This window comes from Elaeis guineensis, chromosome 3 (assembly GCF_000442705.2).
Source record: "Elaeis guineensis isolate ETL-2024a chromosome 3, EG11, whole genome shotgun sequence".
Lineage (NCBI taxonomy): Eukaryota > Viridiplantae > Streptophyta > Magnoliopsida > Arecales > Arecaceae > Elaeis > Elaeis guineensis.
The window spans coordinates 123,749,782-123,754,592 of NC_025995.2; the positions used below are offsets into that span (position 1 = coordinate 123,749,782).

The 4,811-nt window shown below is 44.2% G+C and overlaps 1 pseudogene; it reads right to left on the reverse strand.

The window, feature by feature from the left end:
- Positions 1–3,249: 3,249 nt before the first annotated feature.
- Positions 3,250–4,382, reverse strand: LOC105040366 (hevamine-A-like; annotated as a pseudogene).
- Between the last annotated feature and the right edge of the window lie 429 nt (positions 4,383–4,811).

The window sequence follows — 4,811 nt, forward strand, 5'->3', positions numbered from 1 at the left end:
TGAAAAGATAAATAAAGGAGCAAGACAAGGTGACAAAGATGGTGGACTGTACAAGGCCTCTGAGGAGTTCGAGGATGAAGTGTCTGAGAGCTCTGAGGGTGCGTATGATTATGGTTTCAGCCAGTACTGCAATCTAATCAAGAAGCTATATCTCGAGATAGACATCTCTAAAGTCACTCCAAAGGTGGCCATCGAGATGGACATGAAGGGGATCTAGAGTCACCTCCCAAAGCATGGAAGAGCCAGCAAAAGAATCTGGTCGGTCTCCTCTCGAGGCAAAAACAACTAAAACTATGCTGTGGAGCCCATATCTGTGGTACCCCCAGTAGATTCGAAGTCCTCGAGGCTGGTAAGAAATCGGAGCCTACCCCAGCCATAGAGCCTGCTATTACTGACACCAGAAAGCTGGAGCAATCCAAGAAGAAATTGACTAAGGAGAGCTCCAACACGTCGGTGATCATTTAGTAGAAGTTTTCTTTTTTTCTCAGGATGTATTGACCTGATACATGTCTTTTTGTTTTTCTCTTTTTTTTTTGAAACATGTAAATCCGATGTGGGTTCTTGTTTTTGTAATTTCTTTAAATATCAATGCAATAGATATTTTTCTCAAGTGTATTTGAATCATGTAGTCTAGAAAATCTCATCACTTGCCAAGAACCGAAAATTGATAACTAACTCAACAGAATCAAATACTAGTAGCCTTAAATTTATCTACCATTAATTAATTAAAAACGGATTGGACATACCTTTATTTGCATGACTGCGGATGTATCAAGTCTTAAAATTCGAATTGGAATAGGAACATTATATACATATACTTATGCATACATACATAGACATATATGTATACATGTGTATACGTACATATGTATGTACATACGTATATATGTACGTATAACATTGGGTAAGTTGTATTTCAAACCCCAATTTCACATTGTATGTATTGGCCTGGTTAATTGCAGAACTCCCTAGAAGATGCACTTGTGAGTACAATAAGATCAGAACTCCCTAGAAGTAGCACACCTTCTGCTTTGTCCCATCCGTCCCCACCGACGGCAACAAGTTGCCCCCGATTTCCATGTGACAACCGCCACCACCGCTGCCACTGCCGTCGAGACTGATGCTCTCGATTTTTCTCTCCTTGAAGCCCTAATTGGAGAAGAATAGGGCCCTTGTCTCTCTCTCCCTCTCTCACTTGGTCTCTCTTTTTCTCTTTCTGGAAACCCTAATGGGGCTTCCTTTGAAGAAAGCCGATCGATGTGTTGGAGGAGAAGGGGATATTAAATGTCAATGGGAGGCGACGTTGAGAAGAGAAATCGTTCTCTATCTCGGCAAGCGAGAGGAGTTTTATATAACCTTTTTTTTCCACGAGGTAGAGAAGATACTAGAATAATTACTCATATGGGTTCTAAGTAGGGGTGGTAAAAATCGACCCGACCTGCCAATCCGACCCGCATTCAACCTGCCTTAAACAGATTTGGGTTTAGATTAAATGGATTTAGATCGTAAATGGGTGGACCTGTTTAACATGTTTAATAATCGGATCAGATTTAGATTTCAGACAGTTGATCCATTTAACCCGTTTAATAAATGGATTGGGTCAGATCGGATCGGATCGAGTTGTAACCCGTTTAACCCATGATAGCTAGAGACCTTTAACTCTTTAAAGGCTTTAGGAATTAGGGTTTGGCCATTCGCCTACTTCCATGTCAATTATATCGCCCTCCTTGCAGTTGTCCTCACCCTCTCGCTCGTCTCCCATTCCTTCTCCCTCCTCATCCTTTTTGGCCTCCTTGCTGCCTAGTGCTTCCTCTACCTATTCTGCCCCATAGATCCGTCCCTCGTTCTATTTGGCCGCACCTTCTCAGACTGCGAGACCCTTAGCTCCCTCATCCTCCTCTCCATCTTCGTCATCTTGCTCACCTTCGTCGGATCCCTCCTCATCTCCACTCTTATGGTCGGCGTCGCCATCATTTGCACCCCGACACCTTCCGCATGCGGAGGACCTCTTCCTGATGACTGAGAGATCTCGATGGGGAGGAGGGCGTAGGCGGCCACGGCCGCGGCAGGGCGAGGTTAGCGACCATCGTCGGGGCGATCGGATTGCTGGCGGTGGGTTTCACCATCATAGGGAAGTACGCGTCAAGAGATACATTCCCATCTCGATTTCTTTTTTGGGTTTAGAATTTTTTTTTAAATCGATTTCTTTTTTATTTTTCCAGCCTTGCTAGGGCTTTTTTTCTCTTCCCCTCAGCCCTCCCCTTTCCTTCTTCGCACCGTCGAAGGCTTGCCGGAGCACGGTGATGTAGGAGAGGGTAAAGGGGGGTCGGGGTGAGCGCGTGGCAATGCCGAGAGGGTGGAGGGGCGGGCTGCGGTTGGGTCAAGAGCTGGTGACTGACGAGTTACAGAGATCGGAGATAGAGGTAAGGAGTTGAATTTTTATTTTTTTAAATAGACCACAATTTACAAATGAATTTTTTTAATCTGTTATAAATTAAATAGATTAAACGATTGGGTCGAATGACCTATTTATTAAATGAGTCAGGTTCAGATTTAAAATTTGATCTATTTAATAAATAGGTCAGATTCAGATTTGATGTTTTCTGATCTAATCTGCATCTGATCCGATTCATTTATGATCTAACCCAATCCGATTGTTACCTCTATTTTTAATCCCACCACTTAAGTGCTCGAGCTGACGTTTCGCGTAAGTAAATTCTCTGAAGCTCAGTGCTTTGCTGCTTGGGCTGATGTGGCATGATATGATTGGAAAAAAATAATTATTGTTCACCCTGTGGTTCTTTTGTTGCTTTAGCTTTACGCTACCAGATCAATATATGAAAAGAAAATCTTGAATATTTCAATTTAATTGTTAAATATTTTATTTTCTGATTCCAATGATTCAATCATCAGATTTATTTTTTTAAAAACTAATTTGTGCTTCTAAATTTTGTTACTCCTTTCTCTTTTCCACAGAAAAAGAGAAAATCATGACTATTATTAATTATAGCTTCCTAACCTGAAATGCTGAATTAAACTGGGTGGTATGCGTCAAAAATGGAGTCACTCTGTTACCAACAAAAAAAAAAAAAAAAAGAAGTCAATCTGTTGCCAAAAAAAAAAAAAATGGAGTCAATCACAAGGTTAAATATTTGATGGAATGTCTTGATGTTCACCACGAAGACACGAGAATATTGTTAAAATGGAGGAACACTAACATGAATTCATTCATGTAAGAAACCATTTATTCTAATACATGATGCTGTTGATCACAATGTCAAAAATCCAAAACCATCCTCTCATATTTATTTATTTATTTATTTTATTTATTTATAAAATCGCATGACACAGTTTAAATTAAAGCAGAAAGGAAAGGGGTAACATAAATTACATATGGTAGAATCAACGAGCAATTTAAACATCATTTATAATGCTGGAACTGTAACCAGTGAGATTATCATAATACTTGCTCCACAGCATGACTCCTCCATAGTTGCTGGACCCCTTGATCGCAGGAAGCACCTGAGACTTGAGATCGCCGACAGGAATGAAGCCACCACTCGGCGCCGCCTGAGGAGCCGCCGGCAGTCCCAGGAAAATTTGTGCATTGGAGAGCGAAGAAGTCCACTGGTTCCATGCACTTTTGAGGTTGGAAGCATCTCCTGAACTATACTGGCATGGAGGGTTGTTGTAGAACTGGACCCAAACGTAGTCGAACAGACCAGTATTGAGGGCGCCGCCCATCCATGCATCGGGGTAGGGGCACTGCGGTGCCGCCGTCAAGTAGACCTTCTTCCCTTGCGCACTGTACCCTGAGAGGTAATTCGCTAGCTCGTCCCAGTGCTGCGTTGTACCACCTTCGATGTCGAAGTCGATGCCATCGAGAACAGCATCGCCGAGGGGGCGAGATGGAGACTGCCCACCTAAGAAGTTGTTCCACAGGTAATCTGCTACCTGTTTGGCGTCATCAGAGGATGCAAGATAGTAGCTCCCTGCACCGCCTCCGATGGACAGCATCACTTTGATGCCTTGGCCCTGGCAACCTTGGATTTGGCTGCTGAGGAAGGCGCAACCATTGGAAGTTGGATCGCAGTGGCCGGCGAGGTTAATGGTTGGGGTCTGACCATTCCAAACGTGGAGAGGAAAGCGACGTTCACGAATTTATATCTTCCTGTGGCGCAAGTATCTGCTAAGCTGCCTTCGTTACCGTTTTGGCCCCAGTAGATGGCGATTCCTCCTGCATAAGAACTGTCAAAACATGCAAACACTAAAAGAGAAAGGAGAAGAGTTATTGCCATGTTATGGAATTCTTTTAGTTCTCCTAACAAAGCACCCAAGGGAGGATTTGGTATCCCAATGGCTGGTGGGGTGGAGGGTTATGGAGGAGAAGCCTTATTTATAGGAAGCTCATGCATGCACCCATAAGTCTACCCGTCCAAGACGGTAATCGATTTTCAAACTTGGAAGCAAGTTAGGTAGGCGTTTTGTCTTCAAACTTGGAAGAAGGTTTGGAAGACCGTGGATTTTGGGTCGCCTCCACTTTCTGTGTCATGCTCTGTGCCTAAAAAATACGGGCGCGGATCCTCTGTGGTACTCGTGCTGCCCGCGGCCGCGCGCGGCGGGCATCGCACGGCCCGCATCCACGCACGGCGGTCCATCGCACGATGGACGGCACGTGCGATACACCCCGCCGTGCAGTGCACCGATCCGCGCTCAAAACATACACCCATTGGTCATGGGAGGCCGTGTACGCAGCTCCATGGTGCATGACTTTCCCCACCACTCGCAAATTTAAAGTCCTGCTTCACACC